Below are 23,588 nucleotides of genomic sequence, written 5' to 3'. Positions count from 1 at the left end.
CAATGCTGCATATTTTTTAAGAAATGGCTTTCTAAATTTGAGAATAAAGAGAATTGGAATTCTAAAATTGCAAAGGTCAGTTGTGTTTGTATATTTTGTGTACTGGTTCAAAATAGTCCTAATTTAATTATTAGTCTTATTGAAGTGTTATTTCAATAAGTTATCTTCATTGAAACGCATATTTATTCTATGAAAGTGTTTATTTATTGTATTATTTCAAGTAGGCGTGGAAGCCATGCATATATCTCTTTTATATTAATAAAGATATATATGAGCAAACTTTAGAGACATTTTTTGCTCTATTTATAGTTTCGTTGGTATTTGAAAATGGAGAAGAAATTCTTATTGTCTTACCCCTGGCCCTTATACATATGAATTTTATAGCCTTCTCTCATTTACTTAATTTACGTGTTTTTATCTTCAGCTTTTTTAAAATTCATTCTGTTTATTTTTATTCGCAAACTGGAGGTAACATTTTACATTCAATATATTAGCTACAAATTATGAAAGAGGATACATTACTGCAGCTTAATCTACTCTTTGAACTAATAAGGTAAATATATGACCTTTGACGAAATTATGTCTTCCAAACTCTGCCTCGTTTTAATGGATTTTAAAGGAAATCTATATGGATTTAAAACGCATATATTTGCTTTTAAACAACTATTACATACATTTGGGAAAAATAAATCAATCCTAAGCATGAGTCACCTGATCGGCAGAGTGGTTAGTGACGCTGGCTTCAGTTTGGACCCAGGTTCGAATCCCGAAGAGGGCGTTTTATAAGTATACATTATCTTCCGGGCACTTAAAATACCGAAAGATCGTCTCGAGAAGCTAAATGGTAGACGAAAAGGCTTTATAGACTCGTATCGTAGGATATTGTTCCTCAAAACTGGGACGAGATCGGCATTTCGAGTTCCAAGTATCAAAATTGTTTCGTTCCTGCTATTTTGCATGAAAATTCTTAAATCAAATAACAGTAATAAAAAACTTTGCTAAAACAAATTAATTTCCTATTTTTTGCTTATTTTTATGCTAACATTTTACGCATACTCCTGCATCGAATTTGAGATGTTTAATCACTGATTGGAAACCCGAAGACTACTTTATCAGAAGATGCCATGAAGATTGTATAAGAACATCTCGATTCACATTAAGACAGTTAGTTGCAACAGGTGCACAAACATTGAGGTTTAGAAAGAATGTATTCCAGAATAGATTAAAAGGGCTGCATAATTAATGGTAAAATAAATAATAACACGGGACATTTTGAAATTGTAAACTTCGTAGCAATTAAATTCAAGTTATGTGTGATATATATTTCTAAACTTTTGATTGAATGCAGTGTTGTTAAGAGCATTAATTTTGATTATATCACGAATTAATGAATTTACTAAAGCAATCATGAGAAATTTGCTGTTAACATAATCATGGGAATTCACTTATAAATAAATACATGTGTATGACTTTTTATAATTCTTGAGCAGATAAATATTATTACTTATAAACCAGTGTTCTATTGCAATTCTTTCATTATTAATTCCCTCCTCCTGCCCATCAGCCAAAAAAAAAAAAAAAAAGAAACGTAAGGCTCATAACAGCCTTTTGTTTTGATTCTAAATGTATTATAAATTAAGTGTTCTTCTTTTTAACAAAAATTAAAATACATATATTTTATGTCACTATTAACAAAGTGTATCGATATGTTTAAGAACGTTTAATAAGTGTTCTTACCCTCTTACCCTCGGGATGAAATACGTTAATTATGATAGGCCATTATTTTGCAATATTAAAAATCCAAAATATTTTGTGTTTAAGTCTTTTTTATATGTAGATATTCTTCTAGTAATTGTTAATAAATTTCAAGAAAAACAAATAAATTAAAAAGCATGAATAAAATTTATTATTCTTGACATATTTAAACCAAATCATTTTACCCACTGTTTTAATTTTTCATTAAAACTTTTCGTAATGTGAAATAAAAATAAAAGCAAGAGGAATAAAAGAATTTTTAGTGATTTCAGATCGTATGTCTCTAATTACAACAAATTTCATTGCTCGGATTGGAGAAATACTGCTCTCAGGTGAACGAAGGGATAGTTCAAAACTCAGCGGCAAGGTGAAAGGCATACTAATGAAGTCCTTTTATTCTAAATCTATCATCAATAATCAAGCTTTTAAATCACCAATAATTTAGCAGGGTGAAAAGATAAGACTGCATTCCATCGCTGTTGGAAAGTCATTCTGAATAGATGACTATTAGAAGCATATCTCGATCACAGTTACGTACAAATTGAGAGCAGCATTCATCATCAAGCAACAGAAATTGAAAAGCAAACTTAAACCACTATAACGAACATCTCTGGTATTTTAAAACAGATAAATTTATGCTAAATATATTTTTAACGCATGATACCACTTTGCATCATCATACATAACATATCTTGAACGCATGATGTCGCTTTACATCATGATTATATTATTAAATGCACCACTTGGCCACTTATTGTTGAATCCGAATTCGAATTCCGGAGAAGATTCGGTTGTTTGAAAGTACGAGTATATAGTGTCTTTGCAGCATGAATACACTTAAAATATACGACGAGCGGAAAGCCTTTCGAGCGGCTTGATGGAAGGAGAAGAAGGCTGACCAATGGATCCGTCCTCCACGGATTCGTCTTCAAAACTGGAACGGAGATGGGCAAAGTTATTCTGTTACATAAAAGGTGCCCACATTCCATGCCATTGACAGATAGAATCCTATTTTCCTCGCAACGATAAATTTCATTGATTGTTCTGATGTTGCTGTCAGACAATTAAGATAAATCCCAACAAGAACTATTAAATGCTCATTGCTGTTAGTGTTATGGGTAAGCAATGCTGCATTTTAGGGCGTTAAATTAGGAAAGACAGTTTCCTAGAATTTATCATTCTAGGTCCCAATGTGTTGAACCACATTTCATTGCATAAACTTATAAACTGGCACATGAACCTATTTATATAGTATGTACAACAGAAATATATTCTTTGAAGACTGTTTCGAAGGATGCAGAGGTATATAACGCGTAGTGGAAATTATTTTGAAAAGCTTGAATCTGAGAGATATAGCGTTTTTGGCTGGAGATGCCAATACTCTCTTGCTTGACTTCGATTTTTCACTCTTTATTTAAACTCACTTCTTTTAAATTTCTGACGGAGAAGATGAAAAGTATATATATTCCATTTCTTGCAGATGGTATATGAACAGGTTCTTATTATAAAGTATTCGTTTATATGTATATATATATCTTCAATTTAGATTCAGGGTCATTCATTACTTATCGCCTTTAAGCTACGAAATAAGAGGAGCAGGTTATGTTTATTTTTAAGAATTAACCTTTTTTGTTTAATTTTTATGTGGAAATTTTGCACAAAGAAAATTATTTCAATTTAGATGCAAATATTTGTTTTAATGTTTGTTGAATGAACATGACGGAATGATTTGTAATCTGACTCGTAAATAATCGCTTTTTACATATTTTTTGCTTTTCCATAATTAACATGATCCCAAAGTTTCAGAAGTCATTCTCTTCTCATCACTTACATCATTTCATAATTCCATACTCCTTATAAAATGTTACTCAACATGTTCCTTTTCTTAAAAGTTTCTTATATTTCCATTAAGTTCATCCTTATATTTTTATTTTTATCTATGAACAAGATTACTGTGTAAGCACTTAATATCAACCTGATTAACCCTCCTAAAGTGCCAGAGGAATTATCATTGACAGTTTAATTTAACTTCAGATAAAAAAAAAGCGATTTAACAATGGTAAAAACAACTGAAATTCTTCTTTGTACTTCGGCCTGAAGACAAAAAGCTATTAACAAAAACGCAATATCCTCTTGCTGCTGGCTGATAATATAACAATATTTAGAGAGCAAATGTCAAATTACAAACTAAGAACTCACTTTTCTGTTAACACGTCTTGTATCATAAAGCATCCTTTTTATAACCCTCACCTCTCTCTGTGTGACATTGAGCAGTTCTCAGAGGTGAAGAGCTAATTGAAAAGGTAGCTTGTTACGAACGATAATAGCCTTCCAAGGACCTGTAACGATGAGTGTGACCAAATTTCCTACGCAACTTTGAGTAGAATTTCTTTGAACTGCATTTTAAACTGCATTGCATAAGATTCATAGTGACCTTTGCATAAATTCCCCGACTATCAGTGCAATACTACGGCAGCTAGAATCTGAGAGTTTTAGCATTCCTGGCTGAAGTTGTCAATACTCTATCACTTGGCTTAGAGTTTCACTTGTTTTTAAACACACTTCATTTGCATTTCTGATGGAGTTGACGAAAAGTAGAAACACACGAAATATGTAACATAAGAAATAACTTCATAAGATATTTTTTTCTCTTTCTAACATACCTTAGCGGTGTAACGTTAGCATACTCAGCGAGTATTCAAGTGGTTGAAGTTCGAATCCTGGCGAAGGTATTGCACATTTTTCACCTCTCCAGCATACAAAAAAACTAATGACTCTACAGTGGCGCCCGAACAAAAAAGTAGTGCACGATAATTCGCCACCTTCAGGATTTGGCAAATGGGTCCCCTCACTCCCAGTCGGCCTTTAAAACGGGGAGTATATAAGGTAGGTAAGGCGCGGTCCACCCTCCTAGCAAGCCCAAGCTCGCCTTATGGCGGAGTATAAAAGGTATTTTCTTCCTCCTTCTACCATCCTTTTGTGGTGGAATTGGAAACACCCTCGACGCGTATTCGGGAGGTCCAGGTCCGAATTCTGGCGAGGGCATTTCACATTTTTCAAATCTTTTGCTCCAAAAATAACCTCATGACTTTACAACTTGTTAGTTAAAATAAATTATACAGCACAGGGAAGGGGAAGAATGTAAACTTCAATATTTAAAGAATAAACTTCAAATGTATTGATTTTAACTGGTACTAGAAATTCTGTAAGTTTAATAAAGTGCGGTACACGCGTAATAATGAAATACTTAAGTTGCATGAACGTTGATTGCCAGTAACTCAATATGATCCGATAATATTTCACGCTTTCATTTCCTGGAATTATAGAGCTTTCTAATAAATCTATTCAGCTGTAATTGATCTTTACTACCAAAGTTCAATTAATGGCAAAATTTAAGCCTACAGTAATTAAACATTATATGGAAGCTTCAGTGGATATATGGAAATTTGGATTAGCAGAGTCTGAATTAATAAGGCTTACTATAGTATAATAAGACAAACTTTTGTCACATTCTTTATAAAGATTATATTTTCGAAAGTCTTCAAGAATTATATTTATAGAAAATACACAAAACTATGCATCAGAAGCTATGCACGTTTATAGAAATTATGCAAGAAAATTTCAGTTGTATTTCAAGGTATCAGTTAAAGAGATAACAAACTATCTCTTTATCTGATGTACTAATGTATACATATATATAGTATATATAAAAAGAAATACAGATATGATAAATAATTCAAAACTTTTTTTATCAAACATTGTAATAAATTCGACAAGGAGAATTTCTTTCTTGTATTTTGTCAGTAATAAAAATTATTTCAAAGGAAAATTAATTGAATGTATTACTTTTGCACGGTTTTACACTATGTACACTATTTTAGTTAGAAATAAAAAAGAGCTTCTTGCACTATGTGTTCTACACTCATGTCCATAAATTAAGGATAATGCAAAATCAGGCAAAGGAAGAGAGCAAAACAAATTTGACTTATTTGTAAAGCTTATTTATTAAATAAAAGGTAAAGAGCAAAAAAAGATGCTATATGTTTGATATTATTAAAAGGATTAGCGACTTTTTCTCCCTGGAGAAAATTACAAAAAAAAAAAAAAAAAAAAAAAAAAAAAAAACTATTTACAAGAAAACAATATAACATGGTTGGTATGATTGTTAATACATTGCATGTCTCCCAGACGATGCAATACAGTCCGTACAACGCCTAGGCATGCTGAGTATTAAATTATTAAATTATCGATCTGATCTTGGGGGATATTACACCACTCAAAAAGCAATGCTCTTCGAAGTTCCGGTCGACATGTAGGAAGAGGTTGACGGGCTGCAACTCGTCGGCCAAGCATGTCCCACACGTGCTCTACTGGATTCAAGTCCGGTGAGAATGCTGGCCAGTCCATACGGGTGATATCCTCCGATTGAAGGCATTCGCTTACGATGTTTGCACGGTGAGGACGGGCATTGTCATCCATACACACAAATTGTGCGCCCATGGCGCCCCGAAACAAACGTACATGTTGTTCCAGAATGACGTCCCGATAGATTTGGCTTGTCAAGGTTCCAATTTGAACATGCAGGTCGGTTCTGGAACCCAGAATAATTCCACCCCAAACGAGCACTCCTGCACCACCATAACGGTGTCGTTCAATGATGTTTTCTTGGTGGTAACGGGTACCTGGAGCTCTCCATATGAAAGTCCGGCGAGAATCAGACTGCAAGCTAAACCTGCAATCGTCGGAAAACATCACACAAGCCCACTGTAGCGGTGTCCATAATGCATGCTCTCTACACCAGGCTAACCGCAGGCGACAGTGAATTGCAGTAAGTGGAACGCATCTGACAGGTCTACGAGCATATAGACCAATCTGCCCTAAGCGTCTGTACACGGTCTGCCTTGAAATTGTCGTGCCAGTGGCTGAAGAGAGCTGACGAGACAGGTGTAAGACTGTGCTCCGCCTGTTTCTTTCGGCAGTAACTGCCAAATACCGGTCCTCATTCGGCGTTGTAACTCTGGGGCGACCTGTGCTGTAACGTCTACTCACATTACCATCATCTTGGAATCGTTGCCAAAGCCTGGAGATGACACTCTGGGCAATTCCAAGTTCGTCTGATACTTCCAGTTGGGTACGCCCACATTCTACACGACCGATAATTCTACCACGTAAAAAATCATTCAAATGCGTCCTTTGTGTCATAACTATTCGGTTATTGCACTGAAATGCTTATAAAGCGCCTGCGAACAATTTTACTTCTTTGCCTGTATTCCTTATATATCACTGTCTTACACTCTCGTCATTGTGACGTGCCATCGGTGTCATCTGTAACTTACTGTTACTTCCTGAAATTTCCATATGATTCTTGAAGATGTGTGCAGTGATTTTACAGGTGATATATTTATTTTATAGTTCGATTTCCGCGTGACTCCGAATAATCCTTAATTTATGAACATGAGTGTATTTCAGTTAGAAATAATAAATAACTCTCAGTTCTGTACCAGGTATATGGCGTCACATGTTTTATAAACTATAACGACGCTGAAAATGTTTACAAAAATTATTAGTTGCAGATACTATAAATTGAAAATATTTTAATTTATGTCACTTACATATATTATTCTAATAAAATTATGATTCAGGTTGGTAAGAAACGTGTTTATTGTTTTTATGAGCCTCAATGTTTTAAAGAATAACAAATTGATTGAATCTGAAAAATAAAATATATTAAGGTTTTACGGAATGGCTAATACCCTTAGAACTAAGCATACGCGAGGTCGCATGGAAAATAAAGACCTTATTATATCAGTGGCAATACTTGTCAAGGCGAGAAAATGATATATTGATGGTAGCATAATGTAATGAAACGATCAAAAAATTTTTAAAACCTATTCTAGGTATGTCGCTAATGTCAAAACTTTCAAATATTTTAGTAAAAAAATTACTTATTTTACAGGACTATTCTATACTAATTAGTCTTTTGCTTCGGAGATTTATTTTTAAAAGTTAAAATAATCGAAAAACAAGATAGAAGCATACTTCATTTCATTATGATTCTTTTGCTTCGTTTCGTAGATACTGTTTGTGACTCTTATAAATTGAATGCTCGTATAAATCGTACATTGAACTGCAATTTGACTCCATTTTATCAACCGCATTTGCTAAATTCCCATCCCAAAATCTTAGGTAATTGTCGCAAAGATTGGTTTTGAATAGTTTTGTGTGAAATTTTAAATGCATGATAATTGTACTGTGACATTTGTATACTGAATATTAATTATTTCTGTTTTCGAAAGAGTACTCTTTAATTTTTGATATTATAATATTCCTGTAAATTTTACATATTTAATACATAGATTGTTAATTCTTGCAGTATTTCAAATATCTTTCATAAGCATTGCAGATTAAAATTATAATTAATTGCATAATTACAGCAAAAAGTGTAAGTGAAAAATGATACCTAATTTTAAATCAAGAGATAAAATGATTAATTCTTTAGATAAGACATAATAAAAGACACAACAGAGCAGAAAAACTAGACATTTTCTTAAAGCCTTTAGCCCAGGTTTGAATGCAAAGAAAAATATCTAATGCTATTTCAGTTATACGCAAATATTGAGGAAACGAAAAACCTTAAGCAAAAACGTTAGGAAACCAAAGATTCATGTTTTGTTGCTATGTCAACAATATCACAGTTCTTTACAGCAGGAAAAAAAAACATTTCCAGAACACACGTGCGGTACTAGAAATGCTCAGAAAAATACATGCATGTCAAGTGAGATGACGTCTATAATAAAAAAATCGTATTAAAGAGAAAAGTCACGTTAACTTTTTTCCAAGGAAAGTCACATAAAGTGTAAGGAAGCAAAGTGCAACGTTTGATACTAGTACATGAAGTCGTAGAGTACTGTATTTAAATATCTTATAAAATGACCTGATATATATTTCTTTATTACACATGACGAATTTGTTACAGATTATCACTGCTTATTACGAATTATTACAATTTATCACTAACTGATATAATTTATTACTAACTCTTTCAAAAAAACAAGAAACGCTTTTAAAAATGGAAATTTCAAGATATTAAATACGAAGTACTTGCTAATTCCAAATTTGAAAACATTTAAAGTAAAAATGAAATTAAAATTCTATCAGTTTGCAATAATAGTCCAAAATGGATAGATGAGTTAAAGATTCATAAAAAAACCATTTGAAAGTTAATTTTAGGATCTATGTCCGATCTCAAAAAGATTTAAATGTTGGAATGACTAGCTCGATCTTTAAATAAAAAAGTACATAAATTCTATTTAAAACTTACTTCAACGTTAAAGAAAAGAAAATTAAATCGAATTTTGCAAAATCGTTTTGAGGTATGCACGAAAAATCTACTAAAGTATCTATACGAAGAATTACGCAATTCTGACATTTTCTAACTCTGTGCTTCATGGCACACACATTCACAAAGAAACGGACATTTAGACTGAATAATTCTTCTGTTAACTTATTAAATAGCTTTAACTCTGTTTATTTAATTTAAATTACTCCGACAGTACTTTGAAGATTACCTCAGCAAGCCTATGTCCATTATAGATGTCTCAGGGAGAGAAAAATTAAATTCTAAGTATAAAGGACACAAATTAATAACTCATCCAATTTCAAGAAGTTTACATAGTTTATAGTAGTATACTCAGTATGTGTGAAATCTATAGTAGTCTATAATAGTTTGAGTAGTATGCCCAGTTTATATGCCAGAAATCAATTTTGTTCTAATTAATTCTGATCTTTAATGTCATTCGCGATTTTTCTCGACGTGAAACTTTCGTACTGATTTCCTTCTAGGTAAGCTTAAATCAAATATTTAAGAATAAATCAAAATTCTTACGTCTTTGATATTTGATACGTTGCAATAAAAATGACCCAAAGTACATGAGAAATATCGATTCGAAGATTTTCTTCCAGTTATTGATTTTTTGATCGCGAAAAAGAAAGCTCCACCTTGGTGAATGCAAGCAAAAAAAGAGAGGAAAAAGGCAAGAAAGTTTGAAAGAACTTAATCTTCCATTATTCTTTCGCTTTATTTTAACACATTTTGTAACATTAAAATTTATTCCTTGCGGTCTCAAAAGCCCGAGGTCTTTTATGAAGCTTGAATATCGAGTAGCAAGATAAGAATAAAATATTCCAGAAACTATAAAGCTTTATAAATAACGAAAATAAAAACCTCTTTGCCGTCTATACGTATGTAGTTGCAAATTCTAAGCCATAAATATTTTCTTATCTGCGCAAAGGAATAAAACGAAATAATATTCTTAAAATCTGCAACGAAAGTACGCACAAAAAAGAGTCGAACGTTCTTTTGTATATAATAAAACCCATTTTACTTCTTTCTCTATACAACATTTCAAAATGCATGTCAAAATGCATGTTTCAAATTGTGTATTCAGACTTCATGACTGAATACTTTTTTAACTGTTAATCGCAATCTCATATTATCAGTTTAAGAAAGGACCAAGAAAGTTAGATTTTTAGAACAACATTTATTATGTGACAACTTTTAGTGGAATTTTAAGAAATCTGGCTGTTTACAAGGGGCCCTACAAGCGGCAGGGCGATTATGGTCAATCAATGTTGGTAGTTCGACCCGGTTTCAAATCAGGCTAGAGGGCTAACTGCACGGTTTGGCTTTCGTTGTTTTGCCCATGTGTAATATGAATCCGATCCAGGTTTCCTTTGAAAGTCCTTCATGTAGGTATCCCCTTAGACAAGTAGCCCTCGTAGGCTTTGCCATATTCAAATAACTAACCTAATCCGCATTAGTAAGTTTTACCTCCTCAAACTGAAGATCTTTTAGAAAACATCTTGTTCTGCAATACGAAAAAGCAGCTGAGAAAAGTACTTTTCAAAACTTAATCTTTGTAACCATCTTTCATAGGACGAAGCGATAGGCAGAAGAGTCACATTTAGAAGTCTCAAAACATCTAAAATTTCTTTAGATAAAAAATTTCAAATTTTTAGCATTTCTACGAATGGGAATTTTAAATCCATGTTGTGAATCGGTGGCTCATAATTAATATTATAATTAAAATAATTAATAATTTTTTTTTCTTTTCAACATTATTTATTTATTTTTTTTTTTTTTGATATTCTTAGTATTCAATAAAATTAATGGAAATTATTGTATTAAGTTTTGATATTAATATCTAGAAAATGGCGACCATTTTTGCACTTGACCTGATGAAATCAGGAAGGATATCTAAGAAATTCTCCTTAACTTCTATTAGAACCTGGAGTCTTAATTATTGAAGTGGATTTTATTCATTCATTTGTTTTTAAATAGCACTAGAACAACAGTTGATCTGAATCTCATGCAGCGAATATGCTATTCAGTGGAAATCTGTTATCTGGAAAATCATAACATTGGGTAGGGAGATCAGACAGATTATCAAATTAATACTTAAAATATGTTACATAATCACAGAATACAGCTGAAGTAATAATGCATGATAGCATTTAGGGTGGTATAAAAGGGCAGAGATGCATTAAAAATTATCAAATTAATACTTAAAATATGTTACATAATCACAGAATACAGCTGAAGTAATAATGCATGATAGCATTTAGGGTGGTATAAAAGGGCAGAGATGCATTAAAATAACAAATAGTACGAATGGTATATTAGTAATCAATGCAATATAAGCAATTTTGAATATTTAGAAAATATAGAAGAAAAGAAATAGCACAAGATGCTAACTGCTGATCAATGGAAAAGAAAGCAATAGAACTGAATAAAAGACGTTCTAATATTGGTAATAAAAAGTAATATCATATCATACAAATGTGACTTACAAAGGTAAATAACAAATTGGATTCTTACTTGATATGTTTACAGTCCCGAATGAGCTACTGTAGACGTTATATTACTAAATAGTGTATTCATGATATTCAATACACATTATGCTACTTACTATGCAATAACGTACAATCCAAAGGGCAACAATTGTAATATAACACATTGTGGTGTAGTGGCCGAATCCTCTACTCAAAGTTCCTGTTGTAATCCAGGCTGAAATGAGCTTCTAACTCAAGTCATAACAATTATATGAATTTTAATAAAATAAAAATAAATAAATAAATATTAGCAGTTCATGACGATGTGGAACTTGGATACAATCAGTCCCGTAATTTCAGAAATTTGTTAAACAGATCCACATTATTGTAAAGCAGAATGGTAAATTCAGCGACTAATGGTATATTTGGCAAATATTAAGAATGATAAATGTAGCAAAGAGGAAATCAGTTCAGCATTTAACAACGAAAGTTATAAAAGGTTTTACTATATATTTGCATTAACAGCGTTTATTAGATTTATTCACTTTTAAATCATAAAACTTTCAATAATAATATTCTAACACATGTTCATTTTTAATATGTATATGCATATATTACTTAAACATATTTAAGTGATAGCATATAGGTTAGTAACTCAAACGCATAATAGAAAATGATATGAAATATGCAAAAATATTACGCAGTTTAGTGGTAATTACATATCCTATAACCAATTATTATTTTCGATATATATAGGACATTAATATGATGTTATGTATGGCTTGTTTTTCTTCTACACGAGCCTTTAATTTTTCTATTGCGTCTGAAGACAGTTACATTCGCAATTTTAAATTTATCTTGTACATAGGAAACGCGTCACGAAATACGTGAGAATCAAAACTAATACGTATGTCATCACATATACATCACGAAGATATGAATATGTCATCAATTATACACTAACCGAAGAATGTTGTAGGTAATGTCCAATTCATATTTTACTATTTCTCATTTCAGCAAATGCCTCTTTTCTTCCATCTAAACAAAACTACAAAGTTTGGTAAAATAAGATTTTATGGTCAAGCTGTAAGGTAAAATTTTCACTGTTTTATTAGTTTTATTTATTATTAAAGCAGTTTTATAACCTTATATTACACCCACAAATGAAACTGAGTTTATGGCTTTCAATGCATAAAGCGAGACACAATTTTGAAACAAAGTGAGTGGGTTTTATTGTTCCATTAATGTTCTAGACATGAAATTCCTCGGCTCGTTTGTTTCGAAATTTAATTCCCCTTTCGCCGTCTGAGAACTAAAGAGTTGCAATGTATATGGCACTGAATTACTGGTATATCGAAAGGGTAGTCTGCTATGAATCCAGTGCCATTGCAAAAGTAATTTAACAACGACATTGCATATTCGTATCTCCTTTAGAAATGTTCACATATTAAAAACAAAGTTAAAAAACGATCATCAAAAGCCACAGAGTATCATCTTTATAAATTCGTTTCTAACTGCTAGAAATAAACATGCAAAACCAGGAATGCTTTTGATGGGATTCGAACTCGGGACCTCTTGACTGCTATCCAAAAGGGCTTTCAATTACATCATGAAGGTATGTGGTATGGAAAAAGAAAATTCCTTACATTCTTCCTCACTTTTAAAGACAGCAGAGGAGGAAACCTGCTCAATAAATTTAGATGATGATGCCTCATCATCCACTAAATTTTTGTTTGGGATTGTTTGTCACTGGGTTTATTTCGAAAGTTGCTCCGTTACATCCCGAAGGCACACAGTAAAGAAAGAGAAAATTCTTTACAAAATATTTAATATTGTTGTTATTTTTATAAAAAGAAATGGCATTATTTTCGAAATAAATTTCCACCTTATATTCGAAATATAAAGTTCAGAAGGTTGCAAAAAACTTTATGCAGATAAAAGTTTTGAACAAACTGTATAACAAATTGTGACTTATGAAAGATCACTCATTAAGCTCATATAAGAGTTACTTTGTAGATTGTAGTTACTCACGTTAACGGCCAACTACGAAATTACACGTACTTTGAGTTCTTCTCCAGGGCACTAACTATGACGTAACTCGCAGTCGGCACACAAATAAATTGCAAGAACATAACGCAAATGTAAATTCCAGAACAGAAAAACGTGAGTAAACAGCATAATAAATGTCAATTAATGAAGATTCCGATGTCTTAAGCTAACGTATGAGTTATATCGTAGTAGATGGCTGTCACACTCGTAGACTGCCAACTACACTTGGCACAAACAGCGGTCGATGTATTAACAACAGTGCAGGATTCTGAAGCAAATCTTAGCATAATTTGATATTTAGAAAACTATATTATATTTTAACTCTCAGAATTTAGATTCTGCAAATTAATTTTAATTATTGCATTTATAAGTATTTAGTGATAACTACGTATATCAAAATAACTATTAAACTATCGAAATGGCTGGAAGAACGGAATTATCATTTCAATCTAAATGCATAATTATGTCTACAAATAATATGAGTGATGAAAGGATGACAGAACTATTCGTAAATATACTTTAGTAAGTATTTTTATCCCTCGCATTAATAAAAGCTTTTCACGCGTCTAATAACTAGTTAGTTATTAGACACATCAGTTGATCACTACCTTCTTTATCAATGTATCGCTCGAGAATGTGGATCTGGTTGAATGGTGTTCCTTTTTGCTCTTTAGATGATGAAATGATGATTCATACTTTGGAGTGTATCTGGATTCATCTATGAATGTTATTGAAGAACATTACTATCTTCACCAAGTGACATCTTTTCTTGAGTGTCTCTTGCAGTTCTTATAAACAAATTATGGAAGAAGTGAAAAAGGAAAATGAGAAAATACTCGGCTTTCTCATGGTGTAGCAGATAATCCTATTGGTTCTAATATCGAATGGTTGACCGTAAGTTGACATGACCAATTACAGTTCTTTTAAAGTTGTAAATTCGATAAAGACCTGTTTCCGTACCTTGTTGATAGCATTATGACAAATATTTAATCGTCTTGCCATATTCGCCAGACCATTATCTGCCAAATAATTTCTTTGGGATATCAAACAAAATATTTCAGAAGATAAAATGTCGGTATTGGCTAATGTTTTTCTAAATTGAAAGTGTTTATGCATATCAATATTGGTAGAGCTTATCTACTTTAAAGTTAATTCCTAAAAGAAACCAAACCTAGTTATTAAAATATTAATGCTGCTCCTATCTATACTGTTCTGCATACCTTTAATATCTTTTTGATTACAGAGATTAAAGAATTTTTTCCAAATTAGATTTTACCCCTAAAGAGACCAGAGGCATTCATGTTACATTTGAACAGCATAAGTAATGTTTTGCTTGATCTCAGCCTTTTTTGTAATTGAAAAAAATAAATAAAATTAGCATTTTATATGTTATAATAATAATAAAAAAATATAATAATAAATAAATATAATAATTTTATTTATTATAAAAATTAATAAAATTTAATTATTAAATTTCTCCCTCTGAAGACAAATACGCTCATTAGTTTCTACGATTGGCTTTTTCTTCAATTTTAGAATTAATAAAGTAATTCTCTTTTACAAGAAAACGCTGCAGCTAATAGCGAAATACTAATGAATGTTTGAAAAACACATAGTGAGTGTTTTAGAAATACCTTTTAGCTTGCAGTTTGTAGGTAACTTATGGCCTACAATTTTATTGCTCCAGAAAAAAGTTGACTAATATTGCTGCATTCAGCTTTCTATTGTCTCTTTCTTCAGCTGTTGTAATTTGTTGATTGCAGCATTCTATATGCTCACTGCTGATATTACCACAATTATCAGTAAAATTCAAATGAGAATGAATTACGTACGGTTTCAGTGCCATTCACCTTCTTTATCAATCCCAATCCTTTCATATGACGTTAAAAGATTATCCACATTTTCCTCGCAATTCTCCACTCTCTTTTCCTCAGAAAATCCTGACATACTTGTTGAAATAAATGTCTTCCATGTTCAATATCAGTAAGTTTCTCTTCAAATTCAATCACGTGTCTGAGGTCCAACAAATACACCTTGTAGAGAGACATTAGGTTATTTTGAGGCAGGAGACGGGAAAATTGCGCAGTGCCCTCGCCGGGACTCGAACCTGGACCTCCCGAATACGCGTCGAGTGGTAACCGTTACACCACGAATGCATGCTGGAAGGAGGGCGAAAATACCCTTTAATCTTCTTTTATAGGATCCAAACAACTCGTCCTAGCTTAACCCAACAAACAAACAAAGGCCGCATAGGTACGTGCAAATTCTGGGCCGTCTTTCTACAGCACCTTCACAAAATTCTTTATGAACGCCAGTTTAATATGAAATAGGAGAAGTAAATATCTTTGTTGTTTCTATATAATAAGTTGTAAAGTAACAATTTAATACCAGGTGTGAGAGAATGTAAGTAGAAAGTAGTCCTTCTTTTTGCAATCTAAATACTTAGCACAACTTTCCCATTCACGCACGAAACAAAATAAAGTTTTTCACGTTCTCAGAAGTTTTCTTAATATTAATTGCATAGGGAACAAATACTATTTAAGCTTCTGATTAAATTATGTTAATCTTATCGAGTGATTATTCTGTGCATGTTTCTACAACTGTTGCCACATTACTAAAATATTGCCAGAACACTCAATATTGTTTCCTTACATAGTCAGACTGCGGTACGTGAAATTCCATCTTCTATTCTGTTACACCAAAATGTGAGCCAACACACCTTTTCTTAATGTCATTGTTATGAGCAGCATTCCTAAATTACTAAAGATTAAGCATTTTCACAAATGTAACGAAACGTTTGTAGAACTGTATTAATTAAATATTTTTGTTAGTTTAGTGTAGTACGCTAATTATTAACTCCATTTCCTGCTCTGATCTTTTCTTTTCTGAATGCCATATTATAGAAATCTGTTTATTTGCTAACTTAGAAGAACAAGGTAATTCTTTTTAATTAAAATTTCAAATTATTGTAAAATTATTTGAAATCCAGGAGAAGCTAATTAAGAACAGTTTTAGAAGACTATAAATATACCGCTGAAGCTCTTGTATTAATATCTGTATAGTAAGAAATGACAAGAAATAGTTCAATTTAAATGCAAAGCAATAAAGCGGAAGATTCTAGTTATTATTTAACTAATTCTGAGTTTAACCGGTTTCCTTTCTTCTCGTTTCAGTATTCTTTAATCCTTGGAAGAAAGGTAATTTAATAAAGAAGTATCCATGTACACATTTCGCTGGCTTTTAAGTTACAATAGAACAAGAGAAAGGGAAGAAAAAAGTTAATTAAATAAAAGTTAATTAAAGAATGATATTGTAAGATATTAGCGGCAGCCGCTTGGTTTTTTTCAGTGAATCCAGGGTATGATCGTATTGAAAATTATCAAATTAGAAAGAATTTGGATGTTTTATATTCTAGATATGTACTGCTTGAAGTGATAATTGTAGAATAATTTCTGGTTTAATTAAATTTTCTGAGTATATTTATGGAAGTTATCCGCTAATATATTGAGATTTCTTTTAAATTAATTTTCGAGTTTCATTTGCCAGGAGCAGTTTCTACTTCTTTGTTATATTCCCTCAATTCTTTAATCACTAATAATTTCAGTAAATAAATTTATTTTAATCAATAAATTTAAGTTCTTACTTTAGTTCTTTCAGTTTTTGACTCAATTTACTTGAAAAAGTACTACTGATTTTAAAGATCTTTAAAATATCCATAATATTGTTTTGATGTTTAAGCATTGTGATTATTAAAATGTTTGAAGTGATTGCACAGAATCCAAACATGTTATGATATACTCTGATATTTTTATAAATCTGCAACTGCAAACTATAAATTCTGCAGTCTGTTAAATTATTTTATCTGCGAGAACCGTAAGGATAGCCAAGCTATTACAGCCTCATCTACTTTCTTACTACAGAATTGACAGTTCGGGCCGAAGCTTTAAAATAATTTCTCTTTATTAATACGTCATGCTGCAGTTGCTCAATTATTCTTGAAGTAAAAGCGGCTTAGCAAAGGTAAAACTGATAAATTAAGTTCAAACAGAAGGAAAGTCTAGCAGAATGGAGGTCAGGAAATGTTACGAATGAGCTCTCTCCGTTCGCCGGGACTCGAACCCCGAACGGAGCTACCAGTGTTCAGCGCTTTTACTGCTCGGTCGCTGGTGGGCCAAGCCTAGGCTTTGGAGTGTGAAACAGTTCTTCAGTAGAATCTCGTTAAATTTCCGCGTATTTGATTCAAGTAATCGTTCTGCTATAGTAAAACGCCTGTCAAATTTTTGCCTGTGAAACACTCTTTTTAACAATCATCATGTATCTGCTAAGAAGTCTACGTATAGGCGTAAGAGGCACTTTTGTCCCCTCAAAAAATGTATGTTAAAAACAGGTATCATAGCATGAACTTACTTACATATTTTAAGAATATTATAACATGAAAGTTCAGCTACTTTTGTTTATATGACAAACAATGTCCTAATAAGTCAAAAATGGAGTTTTGACATTAGGTCTTTCTAACTTGGGTGAGTACTTTGTACTTCCATAGAATGAAAATGCTCATAAATAGAAAAAAAAAAAAAAAAAAAAAAAAAACTTTCATGCCAAAAATCTGTGATTTCACGATAAAATTTGCCGCCTTTGTAGTTCGAAACAATAAGAATGTTCATAAATACAAAATAAATAATTTTTAACCCCCAAATCTGCGAGTTTACTATAAAATTTACTTTTAAGGCTAAATAACAATTAACTGAATGGTACAAAATTACACGTACAAAATTGATCAAAGGGAAACTTCATTTATTGAAAAAAATCTGAAACAATAACCAAGATATTTTTTCTATACCTAGGCCATTCATTATTAATGTAATACTATGATAATCATCGATGAAAACTAATAATAGCGTAAGTATGTGAAACCCAAAAGCAATATTTGATATCATTTTTGAAGAAAGAAATTTTCATCTGTTACACATAATTTTTAGTATGATGTCATTCTGAAGATCCAGAATACTTTTACGTTCTTTTGTTATGATATGAGTAACTATTTCAATAAATGCTATATTACCACTATTTTTATAACATCCGTATATGCTGTAATTAATAATCTACAAAACTGAAGCAATACATTACCCCCCCCAAATAATGATTTGTAATTTTAAGCTTGCAAAACAAATGGAACTATTCACCTACGGTGGAACTCACGAATGCACAAGATGTCAATTTCTGCCATCCCTTTTAGACTTATTCATTATTTAGTTTTCCATTTTGAAAACATTCTTTATATTGTCACTTAAATAAAATGACAACAAAAATTATATTTTGAAAGATACAAAAAAACGTAAGAAATATTGTATACTTTTCAAGTAAACTGAAGACACTTTGAATGTTGATCAGGAATATTTTCGTAAGCAAGGAAATGCAAGCAATGGATTGTGGGATAAAAAATCTCGATAAAATTGCACTTCTATATTTTTAGTCTAAAAATGCTACGGTTTCATCAGAATCAAGCAAAGGAAAACCTCACGATTTCCCAATAATTAGATCCGCAGATATAAGATTTCGTTTTTATGATTATCGATGAATGAAATGTGAGTTCCGAAACATTTTAATCCCTTTATCTTGGAATGAAATTTTCAATGTATTTTCAGGTTTATACGGAAATAACTTAAATTTCCTACAAATTATACTTTCATATATATCTACAAATTATACTTACAAATATATCTACAAATTATATCTACAAATCTATTTTCTGCAAATTTTACTTGCTTCATTTTTGTATCAAAAATTGCAAAAGTTTAAAATCACACATTAAAATGTTTTGATTCCATTTCCAAATTTTAGAGGAATTTTTCCGCATAAAATGATTTATACTTTGTGGAACAGGAAGCGTTGCAATTAGAAATAACCAAAAACAAATATTATCACATACATTTCAGGCGAAAACATTCATCAAATGTACTACTAATCGAATGAAATATAATTTTTGCATCCAGGAACCTCTTAATATAAATACAAAAATCGTGGGAATTCTTGCCCTTTAAAGCATTTATGTACTAAAAACATGTCTCATACTTTCCTGAAAATCATTTCTTCAAAAAAGTATGCTAATAGTATTGTAATGATTTATAATTAGAATATTCCAATTAAATATTATATTAATTTATAAATTCTCTTTAAATATGGTGTGATGTTTGTCTCAAAGTTCTTTTTAAGAATACATTTAGTGAAATTCTTTTAAGAGGCAATGGATTAGAAACAATATGGAACTCAAAAACTAGACAGGATCTAATTTTCAGGCACTCAGAGAAAGAATAATTGTTACACCCGAAGATAAGTGGGAAACAGACGTCTTATAGTGACAAGGTAATTTTCCCGAGAGAATGCATCGAAAAATGATATCCCGACCGTTGTCAGTTTGTTGGAACATATCCAGAACCATTTATGGCTGTCAGCGTTAAGTGACTGATAAATATTACACATAAAACTAGCCAACTCTTTCTCACAAAGTTATACAAAAATAATTTTATGTGGTCAACATGAAACTTCCTCTTTACACTATTGCGTTATTAATGATCTTCAGATTTAATTCTGAAATATATAAATGGAAAATATAGAAAAATGTAACAGCAGTTTTTTGTTTATTATGTAAAATGGAAATTGTGTGAAGAAGTATGCTCCATTATTTAAAAAAAATAATTTGAAACTGCATTGTTAATGTAATATTTTTAACGCAAAAAAAATGGAAAAATTGTACAAAAATAAAACATTTAAATTATTTATTTAGCTTTGAAATACAGCTCCTGAATACAATTCTGCTAGTAAATTTAGAAGGTATTTTCTCCCTCCTTTCCGCATGCCTTCGCGGTGTAACTGTAAGCACACTTGACGCGTATTCTGGTTGCCCATAATTTGAATCCTGGAGAGGGCGTTGCAACATTTTCACGTCTCTAGCATCGAAAAATTGTAAATGACACTACGGTGGCTCCCGAACTAAGGCGTGGCGGAGGATAATTCGTTACCACTAGGATTTGGTGACTCGGTCCCCTTATCCACATTCGACCTTTAAAAGGGGAAGTGTATGTGGTACATTCTCCCTCCTTCCAGCAGGCATACTTGGTGTAACAATAGCACACTCGTCGCATATTTGAGAGATCTAGGTTCAAGTCTGTCTGTCTTTACATGCATTGCAGATTTTTCACGCCTCATGCTTAAAAATAAACCAATAACTACAGTAGCCCCTGAAGAATGGTGGACAATAATTTGTCACCAGCAGGATTTGGAGACTGGGTTCCCTAATTCCCAGTCGCCCTTTAAGGGGGGTTATGCATTCAGTATGCATAGAAAGAGATCATAATGATAAAGCGGGGAGTATATAAGATATTTCCTTCCAGTATGCTTTCGTGGTACGATAGCATACTCGGGGCGCATTGGAGAGGTCCAGGTTCGAATCCCGTAGAGGGCATTGCATATTTTCCACGTCTCCTGCTTCAAAAGAAAAACTAATGGGTCTACAATTTTATTAAAAGGGAATTCGAAATTAAACAATTCGAGTTTATGTAGAAGTAAAGCAAATCTTTTATGTAATTAATTTTTGTTTCATAAATGTTACATAAATCATACCTAATTTTAATAATTTTAGTTCTTAGATGCTTTCGCTGATGATCATAAGATTCTTATTTTCGTTTATGGAGTCTCACTCGTTTTGAAAGTAAAGATTAGTAGACAAAGACGTAGAAGAGGAAGTAGCGAATTATCGCTATGTCTTTGAATAACAGAACTACAGAAGATTTTAGTAACCTTTTTATTTGAACTTAAGTAACAAGATACTTGCACTCGGTGCTCATAATTTACCACCATTCGTGGCTAATCTAAATATAACAGAAAATAAAATATAAAATTCACCCAAAATAAAATGGCTAACGATTGGCTCCTTAGTTACCTAAACCTCTAAATCGGCTGCACGTAGCAACGCCAAGCTTTGAATATCAGAATAAACTCAAGGGTATCTAACACAGATTAGAAATTTAAGTTCAAAAACGCAGCATAAACGCAGAACTAACTCCGCTACCATCTCTCACGAACTCTTGAAACCGCAGTTTAAATAGGCCTCAGGTGAATCACAAGAAAAGGCGCCCTCCTTATTAAAGTTTACATTCCGATAGGAAAGTGAAATCAGGAGGGAAAGGAAAGTTTAACTAAAATTAATTGTCTAAATTGTTTAACTAATAAATAAATAATAATAAGGTCTTTACACATTAAAATTAAGTGTTATTTCACTTCACTTACATAAATTGTAAGGTTTGATGAATGATCGATTCAAAATTCCGTAACTGCTATATCCATATATATATATGTGTGTGTGTTTTCCTTTTAGAATTCCTAAAAGTGAAGCAATAACTACGTTTAAGCTATCATTTCATTCCTTTATCTTTCAGTTTAGCTAAATAAATTTATTGCTAACATTATTTATTTTATTTCTTACAGTGAGAATAAATTTAAGATAGCGTCCAAAAGAAACTGGCATTAAATTTCATCGAAAACAGGAGCTGGGCACTTTTCTACAAAAACAACAGTCTAATTATCCTCGAAAGCAAGAGCTAAATATATAGATTTTGAAGTGCAAGAAAGCGAAAGTGATACACAACGCCCTCTAATGAGGACCAGAAGATAACCGAGAAAATCTGCAAAAGGAAAAAATTTGGAACGAGCGAGTGAAAAAAGGAGTATATATTTTTTAATGATAGTGAATATAGATTGCAATTAGAATTATTAGATAAGAATCGCATAAATGCGAAAAGAAAAGTTAAAGAAAAGAATTTCTTTTGTTAAAATACATTTTCGAGTACTTCTTCCAGAAGAAAGTTGGGTATGTAGACTAGAGATAAATAAAATTAGATACCTCATTATGAATGACTACGAATTTCGTGACTTGCTCTAATGACTGAATTTGTAAAATTCTGTTGAAAAATTCTCTTTTACTGGGAACACTGAGTTTAATCCTATGGTCTTCGATGAGGAATTTTCTTATTATTATTTTTATTTTTGTGTAATAAATCCCACTAGTAATGGGCGCTATGAATTCTTTACGAATTGGTAACTGCAAAATGATTTTTAAGGTTTCAATCTGGAATTTAATTAATAGAATAAAATTTTATTTAATATAAGGTTATTTAAAGTATAGATTTTTTATTTTTCATTTTAAATTTATAAGATTTAACTCTTTGTTTTCCCTTTTAGATAAAATTTCAAATTTTCAATCTGAGAGTTGCAGTCTTTTCGCTGTCCAATCACTTCGTCATTGATATGCCATCCTTCGTAAGGTAGTAAGGTACAGATATTCAAGTACGGTGATCGTTTTCGTTTTCTCCTGATTAGACTAGATATACCCGTAACACTTGCCGACAAATTGAGATTTCAGCGAAACCATTGCAAAAACTCTTATTCCAATAATTACATAAAAGATATATTTAGAGACTATTAAGATTTTGAAGACAGAAAACATTAAAACTTCAGCTGTGTTCTTGGGGAATTTGAATCACGGATCTTCCGACTTCAGAACAAAGGACGGTAACCACTTACATTGCGAAAGATGGCATGGGAAAACGCGATGATGTATTACATTTTTTTCCCACTTAAATAATGAATAAAAAAGCAGAAACAAAGTTCTGCATTAACTTGATCCGAATTCATCACGTCAACTAGGTCCAGATGCTGACGAATTTTCGTCAATCATGTATTTAGTTCTGCCGCTTCTAAAGAGATTATTTGGGTTTTCGTGAAAATAAACTTTGCTTACTCCAAGATTCAAACCATGAATTTTACAGATGCCATATACGCATACTCATCAGATTTAATCAGTTCTGATGCACTTACTCATCAGAACAGGCAGGTGACGGGTGGCGGAGGACGGTGACGCTTGGTGTTTAACAGAGGTAAACAGGCATATGTCCCGC

This window comes from Stegodyphus dumicola, chromosome 12 (genome assembly GCF_044657685.1).
Source record: "Stegodyphus dumicola isolate Sdum_Otavi_A_Nest chromosome 12, ASM4465768v1".
Classification (NCBI taxonomy): domain Eukaryota; kingdom Metazoa; phylum Arthropoda; class Arachnida; order Araneae; family Eresidae; genus Stegodyphus; species Stegodyphus dumicola.
The sequence above is the reverse complement of the archived record's forward strand: the minus strand, read 5'-3'. Positions refer to the sequence as shown.